This window comes from Vicia villosa, linkage group LG2 (assembly GCF_029867415.1).
Source record: "Vicia villosa cultivar HV-30 ecotype Madison, WI linkage group LG2, Vvil1.0, whole genome shotgun sequence".
NCBI lineage: Eukaryota > Viridiplantae > Streptophyta > Magnoliopsida > Fabales > Fabaceae > Vicia > Vicia villosa.
The window spans coordinates 143,040,228-143,060,079 of record NC_081181.1 but is presented as its reverse complement, the minus strand read 5'-3'; positions in this window follow the sequence as shown (position 1 = coordinate 143,060,079).

Sequence of the window (19,852 nt, the reverse complement as noted above, 5' to 3'; positions counted from 1 at the left end):
ATTTCTACAATTCCTTTTATCAAATAAATTTTCCCTTTTCCTTTGATATATATTAATTAAAACCTTTTTCATTACCCTTTTTAAAAAAAGAAATTTAGTGATTTGGAGAATTAAAAAATGAATTTTTTAATTAGTAATTGAAAAACTTAAAAAAAAAAAAAAAAAACAGATTTACATTTTATTCCTCAGAAAATTTTGATTTTTTTAATTTGAAAATTTTTACAAAATTTTTATCGCTTTTTTACATGTATAGTTCTCTGATTTTTATAAAGGTATTTATGTAAAGTAAAATGGTATTAAATAATTTAAATATTATGTTATTTTGCGATGTTGGATATACGACCATTTTGCTACCATATGTGATAGAAAGGATCAAGGGCGACCATATGCAATGGGAAGCATTATGTATCTGATGGTATTCTAGAGTACATGTAGAGGATCGGCATGATTATTCGTAATGTATTGACCACGTGACTTCAAATTCAAATATAAGAGAGGGGTGAATTATGTTATTTTGTTTTTGATTTGTTTTTGCAAAAGATTGATTTAAAGGTTACTCAATTTTAAGAAATAAGTTAAAGCAAGAGTTACGAGCAGAAGATAAAAGATAAGAGATAGAGATCACACTAGGATTTATACTAGTTCGACCTTAAACCATGTAGTCTAATTCAATTCCCAAGAGTTTATCCTTGAGATTTCCACTAACAGTTTTGAGCTTTTACACTAGGTTCATCCCACAACTTTCTTACACCAAGCTTTTACACATGCTCATCTTTCAATATTTATAATAATCACAATGTTACAAGAGAACTAAGCTATTAAATAACAATTACAACATGATCTGATTAGGACATCATAATTATATAAATCTACTTTTATCCTTTTGCTCTCTTAGCACTAAGATAATGGCAACTGTATAAAACCAGTTTATGTGAAGGGAGTGAGTAGTAAGAATAGTAAATCAAATTTTAAGCTTTAGAAGAGTGCATAAGGATCCTTTATATAGCATAAAAAGTGGGTTAAAGAGGAAAAAGTTCACGGGGTTTGGCATATGTCTAATCGATTAGCCTACGGAGCTAATCGATTAAACCTAGCAAATATGGAAACAATTTATCCTCCTAATTTATTCAAATGGGTTCCTAATCGATTAGGTAGAAATTTCTCTCCTTAATCGATTGGATACAAGTTATAATCAATGAAATAGAGATTTCACTTTTCTAATTGGTTAAGACACTTCCTAATTGATTAGTATAAGGTCAGAGGTGATTTTCAGAAAAGTTTTGAAATAGATGAATTTTTTAAAAACGTTTTAGTATGTGTGAGAGTGTACATTTTCTAAGTAGAGATAATTTTTATTAATTAAACATTATTGATACTAAACACATAAAATTATACTAAGACACATGATCACATACGATCTTGCATAAATTTTAGTTCCTTTGAAGTTGTTCTTAGCAATTGACTCACTTGCTCCACATATCAAACACATGATTACTTCAATATTTTTATTCCTCGATGATGCTCATGATGTTTTTTGTTATTCCCTTTGTCATCATAAAAATCTATTATACTTGTTAAGCACATAGAGTCGCATTTTCTTCCTTTTTTATGATGACAAATCATATCCCATGGAGGTAAATTAGAAGAGAGGTTTAGAAGAAAAAGATTGGAGTATACTCTCTCTGAGAATATACTTCTTCCTCTTTGGTATTGTCAAAAAGAGGGGAAATATAAAATCATTAAGGCAAGAAATGCAAAATAGATAGAAACTATTTTTTACCTCATAAAAATGGAAAACATAAGCATACAAAGAGACATTTAAAGAGGACATAAGATCATACTTCTACCAACGGTTTGCAGCATCAAACTTTGAGACCAATTCATTGAGCGTAATTATTTCCCAACGTTCTTCATCTTTGTTGATTTGTTTAAGAATGCCCTCATCTTTTGATATATTTCACATGTTATTCGTTAATATATTAGGTTTGTTCTTCCTTATTTTTCTTAATCTTCTAAGAAGATTTTTATTAAAATACATGCACAAGTAAAATAGTTTACCTCTATTACAAAAGTAAAGTTCGTTTCATCAAAAATAACATATATGAGTTCTTCTATACTCATCGTCATCTTTATAATTTAAAAAATTAATAAAATAAATTATTTGTGAGTTTTAATGACCATGCATATAGAATAATTAAATCATACTCTATTACCTGTCACATGATTTACTTAATACTAAGTAAATTATGTTATAATATTTCAACAATCAAAACAATTCAAAGTTTGGAATAATCCTCCTACCAATAGTCCCATGACTAACAATTTTATGATATTTTTATCTTCAGCTACATAATTTGAACACCTGCTATCAAGATACCATTTTGAGTTGTCAAGCACATATGCATCACAACTTAACTTTTTGATCTTTTTTACCTAAATATATTTTGATCATCATTAGAATACAAATTATTATTTTTAACCTTTGCTACCCAGATATTTCTACATCACATGTTCATTATTCTTTTTCATAAAACAAGATAGAGCAATATGATTGTTTTTATCATAATAAATGCATTTAGAAATATTAAATTTAGAAGTCTTATTTGCATGACAAATATTACTAATGGACTTAACAAGGTTTTTCAATTAATAACCTATACAACCTTTATTTAAGGTTAAAGGTTTCTCTTGGGTTACGAAATATGTGATTCAAGTTGTTTTTTCCTTTAGTAAATTTATCAAGTGTATTATGCAAATCATTAATTTGATTTTTGTTTAAAATATTGCATTTTTCATACTAGATAGATATGTAATTTTTCACACCCGAAAGATATGGTAAAGTTTAGAGGTGTTCGCGGCCGATTTGGTTCAATTTTGAAAAAATCTGATACCCAACCGATTAAATTTAAATGGATTGGTTTTGATTTGCAAATTTTTTCAATAAAGCCCAAATCGAACCGAACCAAGAACGAGTTAGTTTGGGTTAGATTGATCGGGTAGATAAAAAAATGAAAAAATATTTGAAAAAAATAACTTATTTATGGAAATTATCTTTTTATAATAATAATATATAATATCGTATTAATAGTGTTCAATTGGAAATATTATTAGACTACCAATTTTTTTTCTAATAGATTCAAAAATATCTAACAAGAAAAATATTTAACATAAAGACTTTTGAATCTATAACTAGTCACTTGAGTTAGTATGATAATGAATGTGTTTTATAGCTCTATGCTCAGTTACTAAATTGCACTAACAATCTTTTAATAACAAATTAAAATAGCATAATTTATCCACGTACATTTTACTTTTTTTCTTTTTGACGTTGAATGCTTAATAGTAATTTTTATGTAATTAATTACGGTTGGTTTGAGTTGGGTTTACGGATAGAAAATTGAAAATCTCATGTTCGAATCAATTGTCATTGAGTTTTATTGGTTTGGTTCAGTTCTTGCCCAAACTAAAAATATGTCAAACCCAAACACGATGATTTAATTTGGATTATGGTTTGGTTCGAATTTACCCGAACCATTGATCCCTAGTAAAATTTTCATAAGTTTCCACTTTCCACGCGTTTCTGTTTTCTTAAAAAAAAAATGGAAAGAGTTTGTTTTGATTAATATTTTGAAAAGTCAAATCTTTTTATTATGATTTATTTTGGTATTTATTAGTTATTATTTGTTAGCAATGAAATTTAGAGTAAATTGATTATTGCTTTTGGGCTTGTTTGTAATGTTTGGTTTAAGTCAATCTATCTCATTTTACATACACCTCCTATTGTACTTCTTGTAGCCCTACTGTTTTATTATTATTTTTTACGTTTGGTCAGTTTCACATATCTAGATTTATGACTAAATTAAATTATTAACAAATTTTGTTTTCGTGATTTTTTTTTAAGTGAAAAATAATGAAGTTTTTTTTTTAAGTTAAGAAATTTTAGGTATCTATATGGTTTATATTTATGTGTTAGGTGACTGTTATGTTAAAGTTAGTTGTCGAACCCCGGCTCAACCATATCGATTTAAAACTCGATTCATTTGTAGTCACTTCGAGTCTCTTTTTATTTACCCACGACCATTAATAAACCTTAGGGTTAGATGTTTAGTAATTTCAAATTCAGAGTGAAAAATTAGAATAATCAGATATACATTTCGTTGCTCTTGAGGAAACGAATACAAGACGCACATTTTGTTCATTCTAACCCTCGTTTTTCTCCTGAATACAATTTAGTCGCTCTAAGCTTCTTTCGCTCTTTTTTATGAAATTAATAATTTAAGTGCAAAGAATAAAATTCAGTAAATAGATATATATCTATTTTAACCGTCAAGTTTGCGAGACGCGAGTTGTACAACTTGGTCTTTTCAATTTTTTTTATTTATAAAAAACCAAGATTGAATTAAAAAGGGAATAACTGAATGCACATTCTTTTATTATCGAGTAAGCAAACGTAAGTCGTGATTTGTTCTTGTTTGGTTGCTTGTCTTCCTCCTAAAAACAATGACAATTAACAACTTTTTATTTTCCACCTATGTGCGATCAAACTTTTTTGAATAATCAATTAACACACAAGTTTTTGCTATCCCAAAGAACTGCATAACTTTGAATCTCCTATCGCACTTGAGTAAATGTAGGAGCAAGACTAGCATCTCCTCAAGTACCTTAATAAAATTTTGTTTTTTTTGTTTTTTTTCTTTCATGTAAATATGTCATGCTAATCAAACATCTTAGACTAACATTTTTATTCACAAAATTAATTAGAGGTCATTGTTATTTAAAACAGTTGTTATAAAATGCTAATATCTTTCTTATGTTTAATAGAGTCCTGAATTTAAATTTAGTTGCAATGACCATATTTTTATTCTTTTAGAATTTTATTAACATTTTTCCTTTTAAAAATAAATTTTGATGACAACTTTAATATTTTTGAGCATGTTTGCACCGTGACAATTATAATTTTAAAATCTTAAATTGAAAAAAAATTTAGGAGTTTTTTGGGAATGTGGGAGTAACACATGTGATGAGTAGCCCCTTGAATATTGTCGTGTTGTAGAGTGATCTGGGCTATATCTCGCTTGTAAGAACGTTTAAATTTTGGGCCTATGCTTACTAACATGTACAAAAACAAGGCCCCTTATAAACTATATAAAAAACACAGATAAATCATCAACAAACAAAAAATAAAATATTCACCCCTCATAAAAGTTGACAACTAATATTAAAAGTGTTACAAATACTCATTCAATAACTAATGTAATAAATTAATCTAAAATTTTTATATTATTGACTTTAATTAGAAGTTTATAATTTCGTTATATGAAAACATCTCGAATAGTATTAAATAATAAATTCTTTTTCAGAATATAACTCAACCATATATATAGTAATTTTATAATAAGTGTCAAATGTTGTAGGAATCTAGTGTGCTTTATTGTTTTTAATAATACTTAATTATTAGCTTAACATTATGTATATTTTCGAATATTACCTATTTTCTAAATATGATACTTGTTACTATTATATAATGGTAATATAATAAGAATTGTTTTATCGTTAGATATGATTTTAATTTTTAATTGATACTTGTTATTATTACGTAATGGTAATATGTACCATTTTATGTAATACATCAATATGGATGAAAACACTTTGAAAAGAACCACAATTGAATTGGCTAAAGTAATGAGCAGAAGCAAATGAATTTCATAATGAGACATTACAACTTGAGGGTGCAAATAACAACTCTGTCCACTGTGAGATTTTGTTGTAAGCATGCCAAAATATATATTAAATAACAACTTTGTTGTAAGCATGCAAATATAAAATCTATTTTAATATATATAAAATCTTAAACAACATAGCCTAATAACATATATCAACAACAACTATCAACAACAAACAATCCAACAATTAATATATTGAAATCTGAACACTGTAACAAATAAAATTACAAAATATCTCAATGGAAGCTTGAACAAATTTATTGGAATCTTCAAGCTTGAAACAAAATTTACCTACAAATATAAAACCAAAATCGGAAATTAGTTAATAAATCAAAAACGAAAAATAAAAATATGAACAAAAAACAAAGAGATAAAATGACACATACCTTTGAATTGAGGAAGAATGAAGATGAAGATTGAATTGAGAGAGGGAAAGATTGGAGCTATGGAGGAAAGTGGGGAGAGGAATGAGAACGAAAATAAATTCTGGATTGAGGAAATGAAGAGATTACAAAATCTGGATATATAAATTAACTAGCGACGTGATTATATAGTTGGAAATTAGCAAAATTAAAAACACGTCGCAACCTCTAACGGTTTAAAATGTTGCGACGTGGGAATCATGACACTAATAAAAGGTTTCAGTCCACTTAACCAAGTCACTTCCTTATCAGTCCCATAGGCAGCTTTAACTTTTTTGAATTTTAGAAAATCACGTTGCGACGTTCAACACACGTCAAAAAACCAAAATTTGAAAATTTCAAGATTCTCCCCATGTGAACGTCCGAGTCTTTTACTTTTTTATTTTAATTTATAAGTTGCAACGTGATTACCGCGCCACAACACATTTTTTATTAAAATAATTCTGACTTCCAATGTGCTTAGGTTCCTTTTATTATTTTATTATTAAAAATATGTAGTGACTTTGTAATCACGTCGCAACTGCCATTTTTTTGCCACGTTCTTACCACGTCATAATTCACTTCGCATGAGAGAGTTTTTCTTGTAGTGAGCAAATAAATTGGGGATGGATGGAATTGACAATGATGACATCTAAATTCAAGAATTCCATGGTATGGAGAAACGTGATCAATTTGGAAAGGTGTAGATGGAGCAAAAGAAAAAGGTCAACCATGAATTTAGTCTCAAATAACATCAAAGGATGGGGTGATAATGTGAAGAAAATTAGAATAGCTGAATTTATAAAATTAACTAATTTATCTATTGTTATGATTTAGGAAACAAATTCCTAATCTATTGACAATAGTGTAGTTTATGAGATTTGTGGAAATTTTCCAGTAAAATAGTTTGCGAAACTGTCATCCAATATGTCAGGGTGGTCATTAATAATTAGGAAACAATGTTCCTTTGATACCATATTTAGATTCAATTACAAAGGAGATTCTTTATTTATTATCAATGTTTATGTTGCATGTAACATTCATGGTAAGCGTAAAATATGGGGAAATCACTGAAAATTAGGGAAAACAATATGAATAGCGAATGATGTATCAATGGCGACTTTAATGCAATACTATGTAGACATGAAAGAAAAAGTTTATGCAATTTAAGCATGAGAACATAGATGAGTGAATTTAGAGAATTTATACCCAATATGAGGCTCATTGACAACCCAATAGTGAAAAAACTATACTTGCACTACACCAAAAAAGGTATTTAATAGCGCTTTTTATAGCTTTTAATAGCGCTTAAAAACGCTATCAATGCTCCTGCTATTAAAGGTGTGCTACCTAAGATAGCGCTTTAAAGCGCTATTATAAGCCTTCCATTTAATAGCGCTTCCTATAAAAGTGCTATCGTAGCCTACTACAATATAACATGATTTAATATCGTTTTCTCAAAAAGCGCTATTGTTAACCGTAATATTAAATACAATTTAATAGCACTTTCAAAAATAAGCGCTATTGTAGACCTTTTTAAATTTAAAAAAAAATATTTTTCAAAATATCAAAACAATTTATTTTTAAATTTTTTCTCAATATTCATAAAAAATATAACACACACACACACCAATAATAAAAATGATAACAACATCCTTCAACATGAAATTAAAATTGATAATTTGCAACAAATAGTAGGGCCTTCTGTCATGTTCTGTTGCAAAATGCTTCACTATCCATTGAATTCTCTCCAACTGTGGAATCATTTGCATCATGCTTTCATGGAGTCGATTCTTCACCTAATTTAAAATTCTTTATTCCCAAAAATATTTTTCCTCATGGCAATAAACATCTTTGCAAATGGATTTCTTCGATACAAATCTGACACCACCATCCCATATCTCAGTGCGCTAAAATGATTACTTTACAAAACCAATGAACAAACTCCTCTTTATACTAATAATTAGGAGCAAACTCAAACCACTAACAATAAGACAAATATCAAATTCACTAAACAACTAAATTTAAAGTGAAAAATTCATAAATTCATAAGTGAAGAATTTCATATATATGAAATAAAAGGATAAATGTAATAATTACCTTTAATAGAATGTTCTCATATATAAAATTGTGTAGATAAGATGCACCTTTGTCTTATCATTTGGTTTTTCTAATAATGCTCTAGACACTTTGAATGACAGCAAACAAACAAATTAAGAACAATTAGCACTACAATAAATAATTTTCTTAATGACGAATAAAACAGAAACATGGCTTACTAACATACTTGAAACATTGGTAGATAAACAAAATAAGTTTCCAATTTCAAAACACATTAAAAAGAAAACTCTATGTTGAGAATTCATGTGTTTATGTCCTACAAATACAAGTATTAAAAAGCAGCATATGTATTCGGTGTTTGTCAGCTACATAAAAGCTCAGAAATATTCAAAACTAATTATAGTTATAACAATAAAGTTAAAAAGTACCAAAATATAATTTTCACAATGGCACAAATAAATGTATTTAGACTCCACTATAAGTACATATAGGAATCAACTGAAACAAGAAAACACGCAAAACATAAATTATAAAAATAATTTAGTTTAAATCATAATGTAATCTATTTCAATATAAAAAAGTTTTAGAAAATTAGTTCATTATATGTGAAGCACAAGTTTTCATCAACCATCTCTACATCAAACAAACTAAAACTAAAGTCTATCTTAAACACACCAATCCAATAGAATTAAGACCTACACGTGAACCAAAATGTTGACAAACATATTTCTAGCTCCTGTTTCAGTACTAAGGATGTAGACTAGTGACCCTGTCCACTAACAAAAAATTTGACATCAAACCCACATAAGACTTGAACCTTTCCTATAATTGCACATTACTGCAGAAGTATAACAAGTAACATTACAACTTAACACACCTTGTTACACCTCTATATTGAGTTATTCTCTCAAAATAAAATTCTTGTCTACATTAAAAACTCAAAAATATTGTCCAAATCTGAAACATAGCAAGGAAGGAATCCACTCAAACATGTCACACCAGCACTTGAAAACAACACGTTCTTTATGAAACATCATTTATTGGAATACCATAAGACAATGTTTGTGGAGATAAAGTAAAGCAATGACATGACAAAGTACGTAGATTTCGTGACGGAGTATTGTGTGAGCGATATGAAGTACGACGGTGGTGACCCAGAGTACGATAACACTGAGACGGATAGAAATAAAGAAGGTAACCTTTAGATAGAATCGAAGAACAAGATGAACAAAGGAATTGAGATGTTTTACGGTTCTGTTTTTAGGAGAGATAAACATATATTTTGAGGGTTTTGTTCTTGAGTTTTCTTGATTCTATATTTTGAGAGAGAAACAAAGAATTTAGAGTTACATTCATGATGATTTCTTGAGAGTGAGGGTTAGAGACCGTGATGGACGGTGAGAAGTCGTGAGCGAGGAGTGAGAGTTTTTGAGGTAGACTGAGTTCCTAATAGTGTTTGTTCCTCATAGCTCAAAGTTGTAAAGTTTGTATATCTTCTATTTTTTATTCTCAAAATTCTTATAATAGTGTGTTTATTAAATAAATATATTATGGGTGCATATCTATGATAGCTTAATCAAAACGTTTGTTATGTCAGTATCCTGTAATAATGTTTGTTTAAAATCATGTGATGCCTAATCAATAAGAAGATTTGAAATCACATAGATTACTCACATACATATTCTGAATTTTGAACTTGACTAGGAAAGCAGAAACAACAGTGTATAACAAAATGTCATCCTCAATATAAACACTTGATTATAGAAAATAAATTTTTACCAAGTAATAAATAAACTTTTTAATAAGATATATATGATGATAAATACAACATTACCATAGTTCATCTTACGCTCTTCTTGCATTTCACCGAACTCCAACTTCTTTCGATAATCTAAGATAAGATTTTTAGCGGATTAAGATGCAACAAATTAAGCAGCAACTTCCTGATGAAGATCATGTTTTAAAATCAAAATCACATTATAAAACTTATATGATCAAGGACTAAGTACTCTATGTAAGTATCACAAGTTGTGTAAGGAAATATCATGTATGAAACTGAATTGGAGCAGGTTTCATATCAAATATCTCATTCCTAGCACTCGGGAAAAAAGCCAGACTAATAGCACCATGAAATCGAAAACAAAACAAAAAGATAGAAAATATACCTATACTTATGTTATATAATTCACAAGGGAACTATCGTCCATCGTGGATTAATTCTCAACATGGTTACTCAACGTTCGGAGAGGGATAAGACGAGTAGCAACCGTAAACCGATGGTTAATGAGATCTACATGGGAGGTAAGGCTACTAAAAAGTTCATTCTTAGAGCAACTAAAATTATTTCTGGTGTAACATAAATCTTCAAGAGCTTCAATCAAATTTAAAACACATAACATTACAAATATTGAACTAGTTAGCATATATGTGTAGATATATAACAAAACAAGAAAAGGCCTTACTCCATCATGTAATCCTAATGAAATATAAGATGAAAGATTCAAAAGCTGTTACAGGGCATGTCTAATTCTAAATTAGTAAACCGTAAGAGGACAGACAACCACCACTGCAAGTATAGCAACATACTAAATTCCATGGCAAAAAAATGTGTAAAATCATCTATGAAACTAAGCTGAGAGACAAACACTAAATTAACTCCGCGGCGGAAGTACTGCCACAAAAGCCACACACACAAACAATTTACCTCAACATACATTGACACAATTCCAGCGTGTCAACTCTTAGATTATTTGGTTTAAATCAATCGCCCAAACTAGAGACACACAACATGAGGTATTAGAAAACCAAATTTTGCATATAAAAAAACCCTAATTAGAGAAAATTTGAGATTTTCAAAAACTAATTTCTAGTGGATTTGAGAGTAGCTTAAAGACATACTGATTCATGGAATTACCAAGGCGAATGATTCTCGGAATTGTGATGTTGGAGTAGTTGAGATTAGGAGAATTTTGTGTATCAGATCTCATGGAGGTAGACTTGCGTGGGGCTTTCACATAGTAGGTTGATGGTTCTCATAGATAAGGGTTCCACAGAGATTAAGAAGGTTAATTGACAATCAACGTTGTTGTTAAAAATCCTTCGATCTGGTGAAAATCTTTGAATTGGGGAGAACCTTTGATTTGGAGAGAAGAATAGAGTGTGGGTCGATGAGAGTGAGTGAGGGTGAGGATGAGAGCTTCTGATTTCAATAAAGGTGAGGGTGGTTGGATTTCGAACTCTACGACGATGAGGAAGAGCTCTACAGTCAATTGAGGATGAGTTTTAGATATCTGATTCTTGAGAGTGAAAGAGATATTGTGTTTGTTTTTTTTTAAATACTTTTTTAATTTGGAAGAATGTGAAATAAAATAAAATAAATTGTGTATATTTTTCTTTTATTTATAAATCCTATAATAGCACTTTTGCAAAACCGCTATCAAAAGAGGCTGCCTTATAATAGCACTTAATCCATAAACGCTATTAATTTACTTTTTTTTTAATTTGATAATGCTCCATAATAGCGTCTTAGGTATAAGCGATAAATAGGGACTCACTTATAATAGCGCCCGATACAAAAGCGCTATTAAAAGTTGCTGTATAAAATTTTTAATAACACTTTGCTAAAAAGTGCTATTAAATTAGTGCTATTATTGATTAAAATTGTAGTAGTGTTGGTTTAGTTCAGACGGTGAGGCACCGATCATGTTGGATAGAGTATTAGTATCTAAAAGGATAAGCGGTGTTTGGAAGGTGGATGGAGAGTAGGTGGGAGATAGAGATATATTTGATCATTATTCGATATGGATTAAATGCTCGGAGGTTAACTAGGAGCCAAAACCATTTTAGGTGAATAACTCTCGTTTTGATTATGAGGATTTTGTACCATTTATAGAAGTAATGTGAAATTTCTTTAATGTAACAGGTCGAAAAACATTCATATTAAAGAAAAATATTAAGCCATTGAAGGATAAACTAAAATAGTGGAATAAGGGGTGTGTGGCTGGACTGATTTGAAAATTGAGATTGTTGTATCAAAACTTTATGAATTAGATGAAATGACATCATCATCTGATGTCGATCTTGATGTAGAATAGTGCACCATCACCTTCAAATCTAGTGGCACCAACTGCATCATAAAGAGAACCTATTAAAAAAAAGTCTAAAGCCAAATGGATTGAGGAAGGTGATTCCAATACAAGATATTTTCATGTATTTCTTAATGCTTGCAGAAGACCAACCTGATTAATAGTCCTTCTTAAATAAGGGATTTTTCTAGAATTAGTGGGGGATAAAAAAAGAAGTTAAATCAACATTTGAAAATAGATTATCTCAAAAAAGTTTTAACAAACCAGTATTCAATGGACTGAAATTTAAGCAATTATATAGTAATAATAATAATAATAATAATAATAATAATAATAATAATAATAATAATAATAATAATAATAATATAGTAGAATTGGAGAAACCATTTTTAAAAGAGGAAATCGAAGAGGTTATTTGGAATAATGATGGAAACAAAAGCCTCAACATCGATACAATTTCAATTTTTTGAATAAATGTTTGTCAATCTTAAAGAATGATGTCGTTATACTAGCAAATGAATTCCATTCTAATGCAGTTTTACATAAAGCCATCACATCTATTTTTCTTGCTTTGATTTCAAAAACTGAACACCCGTAGGAGCTTAATGAGTAAATACCCATTGTATAAAACCGTAGCAAAGTTACTTGCTTCCAGACTTTATATTAAAATAGGCAAGATAATATTTTAGTGACAGACAACTTTTATTATGAGGACAAAGATTCTTGATGGAGTGGTTGTGGTTAATGAAATAATTGACCTTGCTAAAATAAGAAAAGACCAATACCTAATCTTTAAAGTAGATTTTGAAAAGACATACAATTGTGTGACTTGAAAGTATTTGGAATATATATTGATCAGAATGGAATTTGGGCGTTAATGGATAAAGTGGAAAATAGAATTCATTTTCAACATTCATTTTTCACTATTGATAAATGGAAGTCCAACGAAGTCATTTGTAGTTGGGCACGGTCTTTGTCAAGGCGATCCATTAACACATTTAAAAAAATGACAGCATTTGAAGGGTTAACATGATTATTTCTCAAAGCAGTTCAAATTTGGAGAATACTCAGGATATCAAGTAAATGGGGAATAAATTTTGACATTCTACAATGTTATGGATGATACAATCTTATTTAGGGAAGCCACAATTATTAGAAGCTTTGAGCTTGTATATGAACTGCACGTCAATTTCTAAAAGAGTAAGTTGTATGGGATAAACATCGAAGAAAGTTTCATGTGGGATGCATCATCTTTCCTACACTATTGTACTGAGTCCACCCCATTCAAGTTTCTAGGGGTGTCAGTTGGGCTATATAAGAGGAGAAGTGATATGTGGATTATAGTGATACATGAGTTGGAAAAAAGACTTCAGTATGGAAATTCCAGTAAATATTTGTGGGTGGACGCATGACTCTTATAAATATGGCACTAAATAATATACCATTATATTATCTATCCTTCTACAAACCAAAGAAGATTTTTCTTGCTATAACCAATGTACATAGGAAGCTTTTATGGAATGGTTTCTCGGACATTAGGAAGATAATTTGAATTAGTTTAGAAACTATATGCAAGAAAAAAAAGTAAGAGGTCTAGGGTAAAATATGTGGATGCATTCAACAAAGCTCTATTAAACAAGTGAAAATGGCAGTACATTAATGATGAAGATGCTATATGGAATGATTTAATGTCATTCAGTTATGACCCTTTATAAAAAAAAAAAAATACAAATAGGGAGGAAATTTCTTTTAGTAAAAAATACTTATTGTGGTGGTGAGGCATTATATGTTTTGATGGCAATATGATAAATGACCAAACATTATGTTTTTCTTATAAAATTGTCTGAGAAGTTAGAAATAGGGAGACACAAAATTTTGGACAAATTTTTGGTTAGTTCTGAAGCCTTGAAAAGTTTGTTTCCTATGTTGTTCTCTATTTGTAATAATAAAAAATATAGTGCGGCTGAAATGGATATTAGGATGAAGTGATTTGGAAATGGAGATTTAAGCGGAGTGAATAATTTTCAGAAGAATTGGAATGTTAATCAACAAATGGGGAAATATGTTATTTGGCTTGAGGTTAAATCCTATGGTGTGTGATAGGTAACCGTGAATTCCAAATAATTTGTATGAATTTATGCTAAAGTCCGACTATAGTTTGATTTCAAGACATAGTGTATTCCAACATGTACCTAATATTTGAAATAAGGCGTTTAAAGTAATATAGAAAGTGGGGTAACATCTAATATACATACCTTGAAAGTAATGTCTAATAAACTAGCTACTAAATATTTTGTATGTTCTAGAGGAGTGACAATGGATCAAAGTAACTTAGTGTGTGTATTCCCTCGATTTTTAGGAAAATCGAGATAAAAACTCTCTAAATTTTTTATTCCTTCAGAGTTAATTTTAAGTCTAGCTCATTCACTTTTTAAGCCCAAGTGAACGAAATAACACTATTCTTCTTCAGCCAACAATAAAACTCCATTCTTCTCCAAGGAAGAATAAAGAACACCATTCTTGTTGAGCCCTAGTCTCTCATCACATTTCTAGTATGTACAAGTTCTTCATTACTGTTGTTGTTGTTTGTTGTTGTTCTTGTTGTTGTCGTCGTCATTGTTGTTGTTATTATTTTGAGACATATACAGTTTATTGTATTGTTCACTCCTAGAAAATTTGGTTTTAGTGACCGAATTAGCCCCCAAAATTTGATGCTCATGAGACAATTGTAAGAGGTCACTAAACCGATCACTAAAATAAATCAACCACAGATTTAGAGACCAAAATTTTGTAACTGCCTATTCGGTCACAAAAAATTGAATTTATATACAACTTAATTTAAATATAAAAATTAGTGATCGAAATTTCGGTCACTAATATTTTTCATTTTCTTTTTCTATTTTTAATCCTCTTTATTATGTTACTATTTCCTTTCCATTTTTTTTAAAGATTTTAATTTTCTTTCAATTTTTAATATTGACTAAAAAAATCATCTTTTTTGTTCTTTTAACAAATAATATATTTATATAAAAGTATATGTATATATGTTAAAATATAAAATATAACAACAGATGTTAAGTGTTGTAGTGGCAAGGTCTTACTAATATATGCAGAGGTCATGAGTCCTATTCTTAGGTATAAGAACTTTTAATTTTATTTTACAAAAAGAATGCTAAATTTCGGTCACTAAATTCGTCGCAAAAACTTAGCGACTAGCACCTTTTCAATCGAAAATTAATGGTCGCTAAATCAGCCGCAAAACATTTTGTGACCGATTTTTAAGCTTTTTCGGTCTCTAGTTCGGTCAATAAAAGCGAATTTTCTAGTAGTGGTTGTTTATTGAGAAGCTTTATTCTTGTTGGTTGTGTACTATTTTATTTTATTTTTCAGAAGCTTTATGTGATTATGGATCGTAGTTGGATGAAAGCCAATAAATTAATTAAAGAGTATGAGAATGTAGTGATACAATTTCTTGATTTCGCGGAAAAAAACTTCCTAAAAAAACATGATTTTTTGGTGTCTTTGTAAAAATCTATGAAATACGAAAAAACATCAAAAGAAAGATATATTCAATCATTTAGGTTGTGATTAAATAATTTAAATTACACGAAATAGGTAAGGCATGGTGAAGTAACTAAAAAGAGACCTTCCTCATATATAGTTGAAGATGATGAATTTATGAATGATACTCTAGAAGACATGATTCATGATATTCATGTAGATGCTTTCAAGAAAGCTAATGTGGTAGATACTTTGCAAAGAGACATGAAAGAGTTGTTGTATATCGGATGTAAAAGTTTACAAGATTGTCAGCTGTGTTAAAACTATTTAATCTTAAGGCCGGAGGTGGATGGACAGATAGAAGTTTGAGTGAATTGCTTGAATTATTGAAATAAATGCTTTCAGAAGGTAACATGTTGACAAACCATAGTTATGAGGCCAAGAAGATACTGTGTCCAATGGGTTTGGACTATATACAAATACACGCATGTCGTAATGATTGCATACTATATAGGAAAGAGTTTGAAAACTTGAAGGAGTGCCTAAGGTGTGGGGACTCACGGTACAAGCATAAGAACAATGATGTTGATGACGATGATTATGTAACTAGAAAGGGTGTTGATAACGACGATGGTGGAACTAGCAAGGGTGTTCCTGTCAAGGTGATGTGGTACCTAAGATAATTACAAAGTTCAAGAGATTTTTTGCTAATGTTATTGATGCAAAGAATACTAGATGGAATGAAGATGAAAGAGTGTGTGATGGAATTATTCTCCATGTAGCTGATTCATTACAATAGAAGAAAATTGATTCTTTGTTTCCATAGTTTCCCCTTTAACCGAGAAACCTTAGGCTTGGACTTGCCACTAATGGAATGAACCCTTTTGGTAATTTGAGTAATAACCATACGTCACAGCCTTTTCCTCTCATGATTTACATCCTATCTCCAGGGTTGTGCTTGAAGCGCAAGTATATGATGCTATCAATGATGATTTTGGGCCTAAGACAACCAGGGAACGACAAAGATGTTTATTTAACGCCGCTGATTGAAGATTTAATACTTTTGTGGGAGGAAGGTGTTGATGTTAATGATGCGTATACATGTGATAACTTTAAGCTGTGTGCCATGTTATTTTGCACAATCAATGACTTTTTTGCATACGGTAATTTGTATGGGTTCAACGTCAAAGGACATAAAGTGTATCCTATATATGAATTTGAAACATGTCACCATCAATTACAAAAAGGAAAAAAATAAATTTTATCTTATGCATCGAAAATTTCTAAGACCTAATCATCCATACCGTAGATTGCGGAAGACTTTAATGGAGAGCATAAGTTTGATATCGCTCCAAAGGCCTTAACTAGGAAGGAAGTCGATAAAAGACAACTACACATTAATTTTGTTTTTGGAAAGAAACAAAAAAGCCCGTGGAGAATTTTTTTGAAAAAAAGGTTGGTGTTCTTTAATCTTCCTTACTGGTCTAGTCTTGATGTAAGACATTGTCTTGATGTGATACATGTGGAAAAATGTATGTGATAGTTTGATTGGAGCACTTCTCAACATTAAAGAAAAGATAAAAGATACTGAAAAATCCCGTGAAAATATGGTTGTGATGGGTAAACGAAAAGAGTTATCCCTAAAATAAATAGGAAATAGAACCTATTTCCCCCTAACATGTTACACTCTGTCTAAAAAAGGAAAAAATTGCAATTATTTATAGGGTATCAAAGTTCCCCAAAGATACTCACCAAATATGAAGAAACTTGTGTCAATGAATGATCTCAAGTTAGTTGGCTTAAAATCTCATGGTTGTCATGTCTTGATGCAACAACTTCTACTAGTGGCTATCTGTGGCATTTTACAAAGAAATGTACGGGTAACCATTACCAGATTGCACATATTCTTCAATATTATATGTAGTAAAGTCATTGATCCTGGAATTTAAACGACTTGGAACATGAGGCTGCATTTATCTTTTGTCAATTAGAGATGTTTTTTCTCTATCATTCTTTGACATTATGGTTCACTTAGTTGTTAATCTAGTAAGAGAGATTAGAATTTGATGTCCAATTCATTTATGGTGGATGTATCCGGTAGACCGATACATGAAGACTTTTAAAGGGTTTACAAAGAATAATCATCATTCAGAAGCTTCGACCGTTGAACAGTATATCACGGAAGAAGCCGTTGAGTTTTGTACAAAATATTTTTCAAAAGAAAACTTTAGGAATTCCTGAGTCTCCTCATGATGGATGTTATGATGGTAGAGATATTCAAGGTTTAAATGTTAAGACATTTGACGAAGAAGTAGTTCTTCAAGAACATTTGTATATATTGAATAACCTTAGTAAATTTCAACCATACTTGACCGCTCAAAAAAGTCATATAAAGGAAAACTTTCCCTTGAAATATGGTTGTTGACAGAGCTTAACAAAACTTTCATGACTTGGTTTAATGAAAATGTTTCTAAAGAAAGTAGTGCATCAGATACAATTAAGGTTTTCATTTATGCCTACGTGTAATGTAACTACTTGGAGTGCATACGAAATTACTAAAATTTCATTCTCTACAAAATCAAAGGATGATCGTAGCACCATGCAAAATAGTGGGATTATGGTTGAAGCTAAACATGTATTTTTTTAGTAAGAATCTTGTACTAGCATCTATAGCGTACTTTGGGGTCATTAAGGAGATTATGGAGATTGACCATGTTTCTTTTAAAGTGCCTTATTTAACCAATTAATTAGGATTCACACGAGTTGGTCTTTGAAAGATAACTTGTAAGAACGAATAATTCATCATGGCATCCCAAGTAAAACAAATTTTTTATGTTAGTGATCCTTCTAACACTAGATGGTCAATTGTTCTTCACGAAAAATATTATCCTGATAGTACTGATGAAAATCAAGAATTTAACTATGGGGCCCCTTGTTTCGCAACACGTGTACGCCATTCATCTGAAGAAAATGATTCAGATGATGTTCATGCTATTCGTCGTGATCATAAAGAGGGAATGTGGGAAAACTAGTAAGTAAATGTTTTACATCACTTAGTAATTTATAATTATTCATTTTTTTCTTTTTTATTCGTTGTACTAAAGATTTAAAGTTGTTGATTATCCTAATTGGTTTCAAATGTTGTTCAAATTATAGGTGCTTAACAACGAGTGACAAATCCTATTGGACATCCTACAAAGCTTTCCATTTTGGTTATTGCTTTTGTTGGTTAATCATTTGTTTTAGTTTTCTTGTAAAATTATAAAGTGTGTCATTTTGGGTTTGCATTTAGTGTAAACAATTAATATTTGTTGTACAATGTTTCTGTTTGAGAACTTGACAAAATGTACGATATTTCTGTTACATGATTATGCAAAATATGGTTCGATACTCTATGATATGGTTTTGTGATACAAGTGCATACGACAGTACTAAAAAAAGTCTTATCCCCTCGGTTTTTACTTAAAAATGAGGTTAAAGCATTTAGCTATTACCTCAGTTTTACACAACACTGACAGTTAATATAGGGCGCGTCATCCAATTCTTAAAATAAAAAAATGTAGATGTTGGGGATCGAACCCATGTGCACATAATTTCACCCCTCCGATTTTAAATAACCGAGGGGGTAAAGTTATAGCTTTTCATGACGCCTTTCGTTATCTCGCTTCTCTAGCCTATGTTGAATGCATTTTGTGTCCAAGGTTAAATGTGTTTTTTTTGTAGTAGTGACTCCATGGAATACTTTGGTAAAGTCTAGTAAAGACTGTTCATAAACAAAGTTGGGAGTTGTCTAGTTGAACGCTTAACTAATGACAATCGCTCAGACAAAAAGCCAGTGGAATCAAAATTAACTGACACATATGAAGAATTGGACCAGGTTATTGTGGATAGTAAGGTTATTGGATCAAGATCATTGAGAATCTTGTGTTTGTTATCAATTTGAGTATCTGCAATAACAAAGGAAATTATCGTGTAATATTTCATTGTAATCAAAATGCTTATATCAAACTTATAAAATAGTGAAAGATCATGATTATTTTACAATGGTTTTAACTCCATTGAAGAATAGAGTAGGCAAAGC